Source organism: Peromyscus maniculatus, chromosome 4 (assembly GCF_049852395.1).
Source record: "Peromyscus maniculatus bairdii isolate BWxNUB_F1_BW_parent chromosome 4, HU_Pman_BW_mat_3.1, whole genome shotgun sequence".
NCBI classification, from domain to species: domain Eukaryota; kingdom Metazoa; phylum Chordata; class Mammalia; order Rodentia; family Cricetidae; genus Peromyscus; species Peromyscus maniculatus.
The window spans coordinates 134,729,325-134,746,355 of NC_134855.1; the positions used below are offsets into that span (position 1 = coordinate 134,729,325).

The 17,031-nt window shown below is 42.2% G+C and overlaps 1 long non-coding RNA gene across 1 annotated transcript; it reads right to left on the minus strand.

The window, feature by feature from the left end:
* Nucleotides 1-330: 330 nt before the first annotated feature.
* On the minus strand, nt 331-10,113 carry LOC143273047 (uncharacterized). Its single transcript, XR_013050891.1, has 3 exons — nt 8,269-10,113; nt 2,549-5,387; nt 331-1,271 (listed from the first exon to the last, which is right to left on the minus strand). It is a non-coding gene; the product is annotated as an uncharacterized LOC143273047 (long non-coding RNA).
* Nucleotides 10,114-17,031: the final 6,918 nt, after the last annotated feature.

The window sequence follows — 17,031 nt, forward strand, 5'->3', positions numbered from 1 at the left end:
GAATTGCGGAATGGTAAAGAGGAGGTGCGAAGCTGAGGGCCCAGGCCAAAGGCCAGAACCGAGGCAAGCAGAGTGGCTGGCCAGGGTCGGGCCCCCAGCTCCATGCCCACACTCACCTAGAGTGACCTGCCTCTGCGCAATTTGGTGCGGGCTCTGGGCTGCTTCCTTGTTGCTATTCATGCTGCCACCAACACCATCTCAACCTCATCAAAACTGAAAACTTTTCTGCTCCAATAGATACCAACAAAAAATAAAAACAGCCTACAGAAAGAGAAAATAAATGTAAAAATAAAACTTGTTTTTATTTTTTATTTATGTGTATGTGTCTAAGTGAATGTAGCTACATATGAGTGCAGTACTCACAGAAGCAAGGAGATGGCATTGGATCCCCTGTAGAGTTACAGGAAGTTGTGAGCTGAACAATATGGTTGCTGGGAACCAAATTTGGGTCCTTAGGAAGAGTAGCAAGCGCTATAAACTGATGAACCATTTCTCCAGCCCCTTAATTTGTTTTTACATTTATTTTTATTTATCTAGGGAAGGGTCAGTCATATACCACGACATTTATATAGAGGTCAAAGAAATTGTGGGAATCAGTTCTTTTCCATCATGTTAAATTACAGGGATTTAATTCAGGAGCCTTCTTGCATGGCCGTAGATGCCTTTACCTGCTGAGCCCTCTCATTGGCCTGAGACTATATAAAGAACTCTTACAACTCAATTATAAAAATGCATCAGACAAATCCTTAAATGAGCCAAGGATTTCAACAGACATGGCAGCAAAGAAGATACACAGTGGCCAATGAGCCCCTGAAAAGATACTCAGCCTCACTAGTTATTGGGAGAAGGCAAATCCAAGTCATCATGAGCCATCACTTCACACTCACTGGGATGGCTGAAAGAAAAAAGCAAACAAAATGACACGTTCTGGCAAGACAAATGCCTGCATGCATTGCCAGTGGGAACATAAAATGTAGCCACTTTGGAAAACAGTGTGGCAATTCCACAAAATATTAAGCATGGGACAGGCTTGTAGCTCAGTGGTAAAGCTCTTGCTATATACCTGGGAGAAGTGAAAACATGCGTCCACACAGTGTGGACAGCTTATTTATAAAGCCAACATATAAATACTCAGAAATGGGCCAGGTGTAGTCGCTCATGCCTTTAATCTCAGCACTCAGGAGGCAGAGGCAAGTGGATCTCTGTGAGTTCGAGGCCTGTCTGGTCACAAAGCAAGTTCCAGTACAGCCAAGGCTGTTACACAGAGAAACCTGTCTCAAAAAACAAAAAAAGAAAGAGAAGTACTCAGAAATGGATAAACAAAAAGGTCCTGTATCTATACAATAGGACAAAGTAGGCAATAAAAAAATAATGGAGTGTTGATATATGCCACAATATGCAAGAGCCTTGAAAATATTATGCTAAGTGAAATAAACCAGATCACAAAAACACATGTTATTTAATTCCATTTATATGAACTGTTCAGAATAGGCAAATGTCCAGAAGGAAGATTAAGACTCGGGATGGCTAAGAGAGTGAGAAAAGGTACAATTTCTTCTGCTTCTCTTCCTTCTGAGTTACTGGGGATCAAACCCTCAGTCTTTCTTTTCTCGTGTGGAGCGCACTCTGCCACTGAGCTGTATGCCAGCGTTGTTTTGATTCTGACTTCTTCCCTCTTCTTCCTCCTTCTTGTCCTCCTCCCTCTCCTCCCACCCTCTGTCTTCTTCCTTCCATTCTTCCTTTTTTTAGGTTGCTCTGGCCTCAAACTCACTATTTAGCCAAAGATGGCCTTGAACTTTCAATCCTTCTGCCTATACAGCCTAAGTGCTAGAAGTACAGGTGTGAGCTACCCTACACAATTTATGTCGTGCTCAGATCAGACCCAGGACTTCAGTATGCTAAACATAGTCCATCAACTGATCTGCAGTCCTAGTCTCCTTGCCTTCTGTTACAGTGTGTGTGTGTGTGTGTGTGTGTGTGTGTGTGTGTGTGTGTTAGAAGCAGCATCTTGCCGTGTACCTTTAAGGACTGGGTACTCACTATGTAGTCCCAACTAGCCTAGAACTTGCAGCAGTCATCCTGCTTCAGCCTCCTGAATGTGAGTTTGTAGCCATGTAACACCATAACAGCTACTTTCTATTTTAAGACAGATTTCCCAGGTTGGCCTTGACCTTTCAAACCTCCTGTCTCCGTCTTCCCAGAAGCTGGGATTACAGACCTGTGCCACCAGGTTAGGTGATACAGCTTCTTTATGAAGTAATCAAATGTTCTAAAATTAGATCATAGTGATGGTTATATTGGTCTATGAATATCCTAAAAATCCACTGAACTGAACCAGTTTTCTCCCCCTACCTTGTGGGTCAGGATTGAACTCAGGTGGTCAGGCTCAGCATCAGGTCCATACCTGCTGAGTCATCATCACTGGCCCAAGAATGTATTTTTTAAATGTAAACTCCTCCAGTCTGCCCTAAAAACTGTGATTCTCTACAGTAAACTGCCTTCCTTATTTCTTCAGGAAATTCTGACATTGCTGACTCAGAATCCATACCTTGAAAAGCATCATGCTGAAAGGCATACACGCCCAGTAACCTACGTAACAAAAGGATGAAAAGAAGAATAAGTTAGCAAATAGTGCTTACAATGGGCCATGGAAAGTAAGTGTTCCATATGTCTATACACTATTCTAGCTGCTATGGTGGCCTCATCACCATATGAGGAAACTGAGGCATAAAGAGACTTAGTAATTTTTCCAACGTCAGATGGCAGGTGGCACAATTAGGATGTTTATGTAAGCTCTGAGTATTGTGGCTAGCTGCTCTGCCTGAGAAAAATGAGAGGAATTTGGTTTGGGTTGAGTTGAGGTGGGTTGGGTTGTTTTGTAGTTGTAGCTAAAGAGGAAGAGTATTTAACAGAAAGGAAGTTGTAAACAAGATGATTCCTTGTAGGTGGGGTATTCTGTCCCACCAGCCAATTCCCAAATAACCACAGAGACTTTTTATTAATTATAAATGCTCGGCCAATTGTTAGTAACTAGCTCTTTCAGCTAAAATGAACTCATATTACTTATCTATGCTCTACCATGTGGTAGTACCTTTTTCAGCACAGCATATTCACGCCTGCTTCCTCTGCATGTGCCTGGCAACTCTGCCCTCCTTCATCCCTGTAGTTGGTCTTTCTTAACTCTTCACTCTTCTGGGGGACCCACCACCCACCTCCCAAATAAACACAGTGGAGACTTGTTCTTACTTATGAATGCCAGGCCTTAGCTTGGATTGTTTCTTGCCAGCTTTTTTTTTTTTTAACTTAAATTATCCTATTTGCCTTTTGCCTCTGGGCTTTTATCTTTCTCTTCTATATATCTTTCTTTACTTCTTACTCCGTGGCTTGCTGTGTAGCTGCTCCTTCACCCTCTCCTCCCTGATCTCTCCTCTTATTTATTTTCTCTGCCTGCCAGCCCCACCGATTCTTTCTCCTTCTTTGCTATTGGCTGTTCAGCTATTTCTTAGACCAATCAGGTGTTTTAGACAGGCAGAGTTAAACAAATGCAGCATGAAAGAATTCAATACATCTTTGCATCATTAAGCAAATGTTCCACAGCATAAACAAATGTAACACATCTTAAGGAGAATATTCTACAACACATCCCTGCACTCTCTTTTTGTGCACAAGCCCTGCCTGACCTCTACCTGCCTAGCCATTGACCATTTAGTTTTTTATTAAACCAACAAATGAGAACAACAAATATCCACAGTGTACAAAAAATATTTAATAGAAAGGAAGTTGTAAACAAGCGTTTACAGGGTTTCTCTGTTTAATTTGTCTAATTAAAAAAGGAAGATCTTAACTTTAACATAGTAAAATTATACACAACAAAAACAGTTATCAAGTAATAATTACAATTAGAATAACCAGTCCATTTGTATTTGGCAAATTCAGAGAAAATACTCTATCATATATCTTATCATTATGAGTCTAAAGTTTTGTGTCTAATTTACTTATTATCATAACTAAGGAAAACTGTAAGTCTAATGATACCCCAGAAAGGGTGTCATATTACCTAATGGCAGAGACATCTGGCTGCCTGGACAGTCACCAGAAGTTCTTCTGTAACGTTGGGGTATCTATCTTTGGCCTACAGGCCTAGTAAATCCGACAGACATTTTTAAGAAGCAGGGAATTTTGAAGGACTGTTCTACCTTGTCTTGGCAAAGTCTGACAGTCACTTTCTTTTGTGTCCTTCTGGTCCAGTTTGGATAGCATACTGTCAGCAGTTGAAGCAAGGACAGTTTTTTTTTTTTTTTTTTTTTTTTTTTTTTTTTTTTTTTTTTTTGTCCAAATGGCTAGCTTTTGCCATAAAGAAAGCAAACTCCATACAGAGTTTCTTCAATGCCCACCAACATCTTTTGAAATACATTGGTGCTGTCAGGAGCAAACATGTTTCACTGTCAGGAAAAGCCTTAGGTTATTAAACATCTTAAATGTCATATTCTATAGGTCTTTGAAGTGTTTGAAGACCATCTATCTAAATAATATCTGTCTAATCTTGAGAATATACCCAATGTGACTGTAAATTTGATTATTACAGATGACTATTAACATAATTTCCTAACTATACATTACATTTTTAAATTTTTATTTATTTATTTTTTATTTTTCAAGACAGGGTTTCTCTGTGTAACAGTACTAGCTGTCCTTGAACTCACTTTGTAGACCAGGCTGGCCTCAAACTCACAGATATCAGCCCGTCTCTGCCTCCCAAGTACTGGGATTAAAGGTGTGCGCCACCACCATCCAGCTATGCATTATGTTTTTAAATGAGCTACATAAGCACAATACACCAAACAAGAGTAGAAACATACATACAGTATAACTAAAATAACTTTAAATTTGTATCAATAAATCAAAATCCATACCAATGTAAAATATTTTGAGATTAATAGTTGCATTTTGGATTAAAGTAGATTCCAATAATCTATCCTTTATCTCATCATTTCTATATTATCTACTCCTTTGTTTCCTTCAGAAAGAAATCCCTGAATCTCTTTTGTTTAGCTTTTTTTTTTTACCATGACCAATAACAACTTGTAACCAATCCCCCTTAAATGATGACAAACACAAACATCCATAACCCATCTTTTGGGAATGTGGGCATTGTTTTCTCTAGACTGCTTCCTGTTGCTTGGGTGTGCTGGAATTTTTGGGGGACCCTGAGAAAAATCAATATTATGGTCAAGTCCTGACTGGAGTAGTGTGTGAGGCTGGATCATCACAGCCAGCAGCCTTGAAGTTGTTCTGGATGCAGAACTCTGAGGAAACTGCAACAGAGGTGTTCTGAGATGCTGGATCATCTGTGCTGTTCATTTTTATTGATGCCTGGTCCCCTTGCTCTGAAAATACATAAACTTTTAAAGGTAACATACATATCTGCATTAATATAAGTATAGACTGTGCATTGTACAAAACTCAACCAAAGATGATTTTTTTGTTTTATGTTTGAGCGAGTAAAATATACATTGTGTGTCTTTTAGTTTTTTTGTTTGTTTATTTATGTCTGTAGCCAGGATTTTCAGGGGGTCTTCTCTGATCAAACCTGATCATCTTAAACCTTGAACGAATCCACAGCCTTTCATTTTCTGTGGGAATAAAAGCATAACCTCTTCCCCAAAGCAGGACATCTTTTGACTTCCATTTTGAAGTGAAGACACTTTTAAAATATATAGGTTGGTTTAATCCAGCAGCCTTCATAATCCAATGTCTCTTAGTAGCTATCATTTGTTCATCAGCAATCAAAAAATTCAAAGCCAACACAATAACATACAGGGTTCAGACTCCCTGTACATTTTCTATCTTTACTTGGCTTTTTTAAATTATTATTACTTAACTCTGATTTTAAGGAATCATCCATTCTTTGCTCAGTGGCTTAGTGACATGACTTCAATCCTAGGGCTTAGGAGGCAGAGGCAGGTGCATCTCTGTGAGTTCCAGACCAACTAAGAGTACTCAGTAAGACTCTGTCTTAAAAACAAAACAAACAACAAACAAAGCCAGGTGGTGATGACACACGCCTTTAATCCCAACGCTCAGGAGCAGGAGAGGATCTCTGAGTTTGAGGCCAGCCTGTTCTATAGAGTGAGTCTCAGGACAGCTAGGGCTACACAGAGAAATACTGTCTTGAAAATTAAAAAATAAACAAATCATTAAATTAAAAATTTAAAGGTGGAGGTCAATTAAGAAGGAAACCTGGGGGCTGGGATTTAGCTCAGTGATAGAGCGCTTGCCTAGCAAGCACAAGGCCCTGGGTTTGGTCTTCAGCTCTGGAAAAAATAAAAAATAAAAAAAGAAGGAAACCTGGTGTTGACCTTTGCGCCTGGTGCCCCTAGAGGCCAGAAGAGGGTGCTAGATATGCTGGGACTGGAGTTAGAGATTTGTGAGCTGCTGTGTGGATGCTAGGGATCAAATCTGTGTCCACTAGAATAACAACCAGGGCTCTTAATTGAAGAACCATCACTCCAGTCTCTATATAAAAATTTTAAACACAACTAGAAACTGCTATGGAACAATCTTTGTACACTGTAAATATGTATTACTCTTATTGATTAATAAAGAGCTGACTGGCCTATAGCTAGGCAAGAAGAGATTGGGTGGGAGAGCCAGACTAGGAGAATGCTGGAAAGAAGAGGGGGAGTGAGAGGAGTATTGAGCAGATGCAGAGAGAAGCAAGATGGACATGTCCATACTGAAAAAAGGTACCAAGCCACATGTAAAGCATAGATAAAAATATGAGTTGATTGAAAATATAAGAGTTAGCGAGTAACAAGCCTGCGCTATTGGCCAAGCATTTATAATTAATATTAAGCCTCTGTGTGGTTACTTGGGAGTGACTTTTGGGACAAAAACTTCTGCCTACAAGAAACCTTATTTTTCCAGCTGCCTGATAACCGACCACCATTATGAATGTCAGAATAACCAGCAAGGAGAGGATGTTCATGACATTCCAATTACTGACAATTTTATTAGGAAAATAAGACCAAAATACAAATGAGGTCTAAAATCCACATATTACATATGTACTCTACACTTGGAAAGCAATAGTACTTAACCAGAAGTTTCAGAAAGGTAAACCAAAATTTACAAGAACATCCAGGCTGTGGTGGTGCATGCCTTTAATCCCAGCACTCAGGAGGCAGAGCCAGGTGGATCTTTGTGAGTTTGAGGCCAGCCTGGTCTACAGAGCAAGATCCAGGAAAGGCACAAAGCTACACAGAGAAACCCTGTCTCGAAAAACCAAAAAAAAAAAAAAATTTACAAGAACATATCAGATTTGAAGACCACTTTACCAATGGCAAAAGAAGCTTTGGCAAATTAATCCCAGCATTTGTGTGGTGGCGGCAGGAAGATCCCAAATTTAAAACCATCCTGGACTACACATATAGACTCTGTCTCAAAACAACAGAAATTTAACAACTCCTTGAATTTATGCAGAGAAATCCACACAAACATAGACTTTCCAGATATGCCTGAATGAAGAGGAAAGAACTCAAAAAATCATCAAAAGAAACATTAATAACAAGCTATTGTCCCAGGTGCTCTGGAGGCTGAGGCAGGAGGACCTGCTAGAGGCTGTAGTCAGATTTTTCTTTGGGCCACCAGTTCACAAAAACAACATAGAGTCTTTAAATTATTAAATTATTATGAAAGCATGGCACTGGCAGCTGGCTCCGGCCTGCAGGCAGCAACTAGCAGCTGTGACTCTGTACGTCATTGTGCACAAGCCCGCCTCAAAGACTAGACTGAAGGACTAGTAAGCCATATCTGGCTCCTTGTCCAGAATTTTCTTAGCTTTCTCAGATCCTGTGTTTGGATATTTGAGCCCCCATGTTGGACACCATATGTAGACAGATTTTTTCCTTTGGGCTACCAGCTCACAAAAAAAACAATATGGAGACATTATTATGAAAGCTTGGCCTATAGCTTAGGCTTGTCCAACTAGCTCTTATTATTTTCTTTTTTAAAATGATTTATTTATTCTTATTTCATGTGCATTTTTTTTTTGCATGTTTGTCTGTGTGAGGTTGTCAGATCCCTTGGAACTGGAGCACAGAAGCTGTGAACTGCCATGTGGGTGCTGGGAATTGAACCCAGGTCCTCTTGAAGAACAGCCAGTGCTCTTAATCCACTGAGCCATCTCTCCAGCTCCCCGCCACACTAGCTCTTATAACTTAAATTAACCATTTATATTAATCTAAGTTTTGCCTCCTGGCTTTTTACCTCTCATCCATCTTGGACCTCCTGTTCTGTTCTGTGTTCTCTGGCATCTCTCTCGTACCTAGATTCATCTCCTTTTCTTCTCTCTGTGCCCAAAACTCCACCTAACCTCTTCTTGCCTAGCTATTGCTCTTTGTTAAACCAATCAGAAGGCACCTTGGCAAAGGAACATCTTCACAGTGTACAAAAAGATTATTCCACAACCAGAGTCCAGGTTGGGCAACATCAGGTCAGGCATCTCCACGACAGAAGTTAGGGTTGCTATGAAAAAAACCTTGGCTTGATTTAGTGACCAGGATTTTTTTTACCAGGAAGCAATGAATTAAAATAACTTGACAATAAACAGTACAAACAATAACAACAGTAGGGGAGGGTAAGTGTGGAAAGTATCACCATGTGAGGAAAGACAAATCAAAGGGATCCTGGAGATTGAATAAAGCAGAAGGACCTGACCTAGTCCTGGGTAGGGACTGGGAAACCGGAGCCCAGAGAGAGGCAGTGCCAGGTGCAGGAACACACAGGAAATCAGTAGCGGCACTAGGTCCAGACACCAGGGTCTCGCCACCAGCCTCCTGTAGCAGCAGCCTCCTGTTCCTGGGCCAGGGTCTCTGGTGAGGCTTACTAGAACACACACAACCCTCCACTCAAATGTTGTAAGTTCCCCTGCTGCCCTCCCAAAACAGGAGGATCTGGACTTACAGACTTAGGTAATTCCTCAGGACAGATTTCAGAGACCCAGTGTCCACAGCTCGACCCATTTCCTTCCTACTCTGTACCCACAAATGCCACAATTACAAAAGTCATCCTGTTAGGAAAACAATACTAAGACATCACGATGGCTAAACCCCAAAGCTGTGGCTCCACTCCTCTACCCCCACCTCCTCTACGAGAACCTCTGTCCCTCCGTGGGAGGCTCCCTGGATTCCAGGGCTATGAATCCAGGCTCTTTGTGTTCTTGCCCCAAATATACACGCCCTTCTCTGCTCTGGGAAAGGAGGTACACAGTCATTGTCTTTATCTGTTGTTCCCTGGTATCCATCCCCAACCAACATTCCCTCCCCACTTTTCTCTTCCTAGCAAGACCTTGAATTCTTCAGCCCTCATTCCAGGAATTTAAACTAACAATTTTAACTTAATTTAAACTAACGAATACATGCTAAATCCCTATCATCAGGACTGGTTGAGGGATGAGTGTGTGACCCACATCAGGCTATTTAGAGCCAACAAAACTCAATGCTGAGATGCTGGATGAGCCATTTGGGAAACTAGATTTACCCTTTCCCTTTGGTTTGAGTTGAGAAGGCACCCATCCCAAGAGCAGCCTCTTGTCAAGCTCATCCATGCGGGTAAGATAAGGCCAAAGCCTGAATGGTTCTAAGACACGCTGAGGCATCTGCGGTTTAGACAGCTTGTGATTTGCATGGACTGCAAGAACAAGCCACATCCTTATAATCCTGTCCCAAACACCGCAAAGGATGACACAAACATGAAGAGTTAAACAACTGCACTGAGTTAGGGGTGGGCACCCTCTTGCCAGGAGCCGATTCCACATAGCAATGAGTTACACATTCTCAGGTGCATCCTGGAAAGAGGATGGGCAGAAGTCGTTGTTGCCAGGGACTGCAGAGATGACTCACCTGTTAAGAGCACTTCCTGCTCTTCCAGAGAACCAGACTTTGGTTCCCAGTCCCTGTCAGCCAGCTCACAACTGCAACTCCAACTCCAGGGGATCTAATACCTTTTTCTGTTCTTCCTCAGCACCTGCACTCATGTGCACAGAGACTGAAACACACACACACACACACACACACACACACACACACACACACACCACATACACACACACCACAGCACACACACACACACCACACCACACCCACACACCACACCACACACACACACCACACCACACACACATACACACACTACACACACACCACACACACACCCATACACATACCACACACACCACACACACCACACACACACACACACACACACACACACACACACACACACACTTAAAAATAGAAAAGGAAAATCTAAAAAAAGAAAAGCCTATGCCTCATCAGATCCGGAGAAGCCACAAAATGGTCTCTTGTCAGCCTCCCAGGGGAGACCAGAGGCCCTGGGGAAAAGACATTTCCTGTCTGACAAGCCTCCTTATGTTCTGGGATGGCCAAGGCATTCTGCCAAGAGCCAGATGAACTGTTCAAGCCTTGGACCTTCAATTTTTCCAGGTTTATCTGGGGTTTTAGCTCCATCTCCTAACTTTTCTTAAGTCCAAATGCCTGTTAAAAGCCCAGGTTGTTTGTGAAGGGGTCAGTTGTGTGTTCAAAAGAATGTGTTGTTTCTGTTTCCAGCATTTCCATGTGTTATGTAGCAAGGAGTTCCAGATATTGTCAGCAGAGGAAGTCCAGCTCAATGCTGAGTAAACTCTCCATGGTCACTGTCTGTTTACTTTTTCTCCATGAGTATCAAGCTCTGAGAGGGCAGAGACTCAGCTGACTCATCTCTGGGGACACCAACCCAAGACCTGAGACAGAGTAAATATTGATACTCAACTTCCACCCGGAAACCTCTAGTGACAGGGAGCACATGGTCAATAAGGGACAACCTGCTCCTAACCCACGTGCACCCTTTCCTGCTCGTGTCCACCTAGATTCTGGAGAAGGGACAGGAGTCAAGTAATGGCTGAGCTTTGCCTCAGAAGGAAGCACACAGGCCAGGTCTGGATGGAAACTGAGACACTGAAGAATCACTTGCTGGCAGAAGTCTAAAATGTCATGGTTACATTTGAAATGTAATCCTAGCACTCGGGAGGCAGAAGCAGGCAGATCTCTGAGTTTGAGGCCAGCCTGGTCTACAGAGCAAGTTCCAGGACAGGCACCAAAACTATACAGAGAAACCCTGTCTCAAAAAACAAACAAAAAAGAGAAACCCTGTCTTGAAAACAAAACAAAATGAAAAAACTAAAAATAGTTAAAATGTGTATACCAATCAATCTTATAAAATTGATGAAGTAGCTCTGAATATATATATATATATATATATATTTATTTATTTATTTTTGATATGGGTTTTCTTGTAGCTCATCATGAGTTCATACTAGCTATGCAGCTAAAGATGACTTTGAGCTTCCGTTATTTCTGCCTTCAGCTGCCGAGTGCTGGGGTCATGGGTATTTGCCATGTCTGGTTTCATGCAGTGCTGGAGGTTGAACCCAGGATTTAGTGTATGCTAGGCAAGCACTCTACCTCTGCAGCCCTAAATCTGAATCTGTTCTAAAGAGAGGTAGTTCCTGGATAGCACTGTTTATGGGGGCATGTTGTGGAATAATCTTGTTGTACACTGTGAAGATGTGTCCACTTAGACTGGTTTAGTAAAAAGCCGAACTGCCAATAGCTAGGCAGGATTTGGGGGGGCAGAGAGGATGCTGGGAAGAAGGGCGGAGATGGGGAGAGCTGGGACCCAGAAATTGAAGAAACAGGAAAGCAGCATGGGCAGTACAGAGTAAAGGTAATAAAGCCACGAGGCAGAAAGAAAATTAACAGAAATGGGTTAAGTTATAAGAGCTAGTTAGAAACAAGCCTAAGCTATTGGCTGACCTCTCATAATAATAAGTCTCCCTGTCAGGGGACTGGAGAGATGGCTCAGAGGTTAAGAGCACTGACTGCTCTTCCAGAGGTCCTGAGTTCAATTCCCAGCAACCACATGGTGGCTCACAACCATCTGTAACGAGATCTGATGCCCTCTTCTGGCCTGCAGTCATACATGCTGTATACATAATAAATAAATAAATCTTAAAAAAAAAATAAATAAGTCTCCCTGTCAGTGATTTGGGAGCAGGCAGGAGGGAGAGAAAACTCCACTTTCAGGGGCAAGAGAGGGAAAACACAGTGTTCAACAAGAGACTAACAGTTTTCCAGTTTGAGATAGAAATTATTTTTACCTTTTTTATTGGGAGGGGGTAGTTCTTTAAAGAAGTAGAGCTTGTGTATCGACATGGTGCAACTTCCAATCAGTATAAATGGTATAAACCAATAATACATTACGGAAGCTATGTGGTAATATCTTCAATAGTTGAACTTTAACTTTTTTTTTCTAGAGCTGAGGACCAAACCCAAGGCCTTGTGCTTGCTAGGCAAGCGCTCTACCACTGAGCTAAATCCCCAATCCCTAATTTTTTAAATCTTTTTTTTTTACATTTGTTGTGTGTGTCCAGACATGAACACCACAGCACTCCTATGGAAGTCAGAGGACAACTTGGGGTGCTGGTGATTTCCTTCTGCCATGAGGATTCTGAGGATTGAATTCAAGTTGTCAGGCATGGGGCAGCTGCTTAACCATCTCACTGGCCCTAATTTTGATTTTTTGAGGCAAGGTCTCATGTAGCCTGGCTTCAGAGTCTCCAGGTAGCAGAGGATGACCTTGAACTCCTGATCTTCCTGCTTCCACTTCTCAAGTGCTGGCAGTACAGGCTTGTGCCACCACATCTGGGCAGCCTCCATTTTATAAATGCCAATTAAACTTTTTAAATTGCCTCCCTCAACTATTTAGACCTCATTAGAAGATACTTACCCTAGGCTCTCTGCTGTCACCGCTGAGTCAGACAGACAGAGGGACCTAGCCCCGGAGCTTGAATAAAGGCTCTTTGCTTTTACATATGGGAAAAAAAAAGATACTTACCCTAAAATAAATGTGTAAGCTTGGCATGGCAACACATGACTTTAAGCCCAGCACTTGGGAGGCAGAGACAGGTAGATCTCTCTGAGTTTGAGCCAGGTCCAATAGTGAGACCGGTATCTGTTTGTTTATTTTTGTTTGTTTTCCAGACAGGGTTTCTCTGTGTAACAGCCTTGACTGTCCGGGAACTCACTTTATAGACCAGGCTGGCCTCGAACTCAGAGATCTGCTTGCCTCTGCTATGATTAAAGGAGACCTATTTTTAGAAAACATAAACTTACATGGACAAATATGAATTAGTGCTTTTATTTATTATTTTTCAAATTTTACTTATTTTTATCTTATGTGCATTGGTGTTTTGCCTGCATGTATGTCCATGTCAGGGTGTCAAGTTCCTTAGAACTAGAGTTACAGACAACTGTGAGCTGCCAGGGGTGCTGGGAATTGAACCCGGGTCCTCTGGAAGAGCAGTCAAGTGCTCTTAACCACTGAGCCATCTCTCCAGCTCTTATTTTGTTTTTTTGTCTTTGTTTTGTTTTGTTTTTTTGAGACAGAGTTTCTCTGTGTAGCCCTGGCTATCCTCTAACTCACTCTGTAGACCAGGCTGGCCTTAAACTCACAGAGATCCATCTACCTCTGCTTCCTAAATGCTGGGATTAAAGGCATGCGCCACCACCGCCACCACCCAGCGGAATTGCGGTGTTTTTAAGAAACTATTGATAGTGACTCTGCCTTCCATTTAGCTCTACTGTACAGTCATATGATTGGATATTACACGTGTGTGAGATAAAACAAAGCTGCTCTGCGCACTGATAAGGAACCGTCTTCAAGATACAGTGTAAAATGAACAAAGAGGGTGTAGAGTAGTTTCTCTATTTGCAAGAAAAAAATACCCGCATGGGAACCTAGGGGAATGGCTCGGTTGGTAGAGTGCATGCCTAGAATGCATGGAACCCTGGGTGGGATCCTCAGCACTGCATAAAATGTGATGTCAGAGGCCTCTAATCCCAGCTCTCAAGAAGGGGAAACAAGAACAGAAGTTTAAGGTCACCCTTGCTCCATAGCTCAAGATCAGGGCTGGAGAGATGGTGCTCTTGCGGTTCCCACCATCCACATCTGGCAGCTCACAACTGCCTGTTGTAGTCGGACTTTATGGTCGGAACTGTCAGCTCCCTAATAATGACATTGAGACTAATTATTAATTATGAAAATTTGGCCAATAGCTTAGGCTTGTTTCTAACTAGCAATTTAAGTTGTTTATAACATGAATTGACCCATTTCTATTCATCTGCGTCCTGTCACGTGGCTCCTGGCTGTTACCTTTCCTTCTGCATGTCCTGCTTCCTCTGTATCTGGCTGGTGACTCTGCTTTCTTCTTCCCAGGGTTCTCTCTGCCCCGAAAATCCTGCCTAGCTATTGACTGTTCAGCTTTTTATTAAACCAATCTGAGTGACACACCTTCACAGTGTACAAAAAGATTCTTCCACGACAGCCTGTAACCTCAGCTCCCGGGGAATCCAGTGTCCTCTCCTGAACTCCTTGTATGCCTTCACTGATGTGCACAGACACACACATACACACACCATTACAAATAAAATTAGAAAGTGTTAAAACAAAAGTCTTTAAAAAGCAAAAATGTGACCTTGACTCTATCTTGGTTGAATTTTACATTTATACTATTTTAGACATTTAGATATTAAATCGTCGCACTGTTTAAGACCTAGTTTAATCAACAATACAGACCTTGGGTGACAACAGAGTGAAGCCAACTCTCCTTCCCAAGGAGGAGTCATGTTTCGCTTGGTTGCACCAACCTTCCCAAGGACACTTAGAGATAGGCACCTGGGCTATAGGACATAATTCCAAAGTTTCTCCTATCACCTCTCGCCTTCTTGGCTTCCTGTCACCACTGGGCTGAGGACCAGGGGAGATGGTAGGGTTATATTTCCAGAGGTCCATCAATAGAAGGTTGAGGAGAGCCAGTCCAGGAGAATGCGACATTTGGTCTGACTTCTTTGTTCTTCTAGCCATTCTTCCTGGCTCCGTCTCCCATGTATGTTTCTCTGAGTCCATTCAGTGGGGGCATCTGAAAACCCCACTGGACTGGACGTAAAGGGAGTCAGCATTCCACTCTCTCAGCTAGTATTCAGGAGGCATCTAAAAGGGGCAATGGCTTACTAAGGAAGATACAGCAGCACTGGACTTTCTGCTACCAGAGAAGAAAGTATTAAGGAGCAAAAAGACTTGACTTTTATTCTGAAGTCAGATTAATAGGACAATGCATAATGCTTAAGATTGAGCCAGATGGGTAGAGTCATAGCCCATCCAGTCTGTCACTCAGCAACTGCCAAACCTTAGGCAAATCTTGTGCCTCGGTTTCCAATTTGTAAGGCAGAGATAATAAAAGTAGCTTCTACATAGGGTTATTGTGAAGCTATACTGGAATCTCACATCAAGTGTTTGTGTACATGTGAGTGCATGTAGATGAGTGGTTGTATCTGTGTGTGGGTACACATGCACATATATGGACATATGTGTGCATCACGATGTGTGGTCCTCACCTCCCTTCGTAATCACCCTTTTATCTGCCTTTACACAACCATGGATCAACTTTCTGTCAGTGTGTATAACTTTTGTCTGTTCTAGAGTTTCAATATGTCATTTTTGTGTCTGGCTTCTTCTACTCAGCATGTGTTTTAGATTCATCTAAATTTGTGGCAAGCATTAGAAGGCTCTTCTTTATTGCTGAGTAGTGATCTATTGCACAAATACATCACAGTTCTGTTATCTTTTATAGGCTAGATATTTCGAGCATAAAGGTTGACCAAACTTGATCTTTCAGAAGAGATGGTAGAAAGGCACAAACTCAAGGTCGAAACCATTTCCCCTCATTCCTGCTTCCCCCTCCTTGCCTGTGAACATAAGGAACCAGAAGACTCCTAAATAACTTTCTCATGCATTCTTAGTTGTTGTTGTTGGTGGGGCTTTTCTTCTAAATGAAGGCTCCCCACAGGATGGGGCTGGAGAGATGGCACAGCAGTTAGGAGCACTCTGTGCTCTTACATAGGTCCCGCATTTAGTCCCAGCATCCACATAGTGTTCACAACCCCTTATGTAAATCTTGTGAACTCCACAGGCACCAGGCATGATGCACATGATGTACAGACATTCAAGCAAAAACTTTTTTTTAATAAAAAAAAAGTGTTTATAAAAAAACCACTTTTATAAAAAGACATAAATCTTTTTATAAACAAATTTAGGGGGTTGGGGATTTAGCTCAGTGGTAGAGTGCTTGCCTAGCAAGCACAAGGCCCTGGGTTCGGTCCTGAGCTCTGAAAAAAAAAGACAAAAACAAAATTTAGCTGGATGGTGGTGGCTTACACCTTTAATCCCAGCACTTGGGAAGCAGAAGCCAGTGGATCTCTTTGAGTTCGAGGCCAACCTGGTCTACAGAGCGAGTTCTGGGACTCGCTTTGAAAAAGCTTTGAAAAAGAAAAGAAGGAAAGAAGGAAAGGAAGGAAGAAAGAACATTTAAAGCCTCACAGGTAAAAAAGTCAGCCTCTACGAATTTAGAATAGATTGTGTCCTCCATGGGAAGAAATGACAGAATTCAGAGAACTAGACAAACTGGAAGACAAAAAGCAAAGTCCAGGATCACTTGGTCAATATTTGCACAGTGTTCAGAACCTGTGTCCCGGCTTTTCTCCTCACAGCTCTGGTGGTAGACTCTTGGCTGGAACCAAGGGAACCAGACCAGGAGGATTGTAGAGGGCGGGGGTTCTGAGAGGTTCAGAAAGCCTGCTGTGGTGAAAGGCGAAAGCTGGGCTCAAACAAAAAGTGACTGCAACCAGGGGAGCTGTATGGATGACATGGACCCAGGAAGTCTCACAAAAATATCTCCGAAACACCCCCTCGCCCCAGATGAATTCCATAATAGGCGTTATGACTCACACCTGTAACTTCAGCACTCAGAAGGCTCAGACAGGAGGATTGCCATGGGTTCAAGGCCAACCTCAAACTAGAACGAACAGGACAGATGAGGTGATGCACACCTTTGATCCCAGCAGAGGTGAGTCTCTG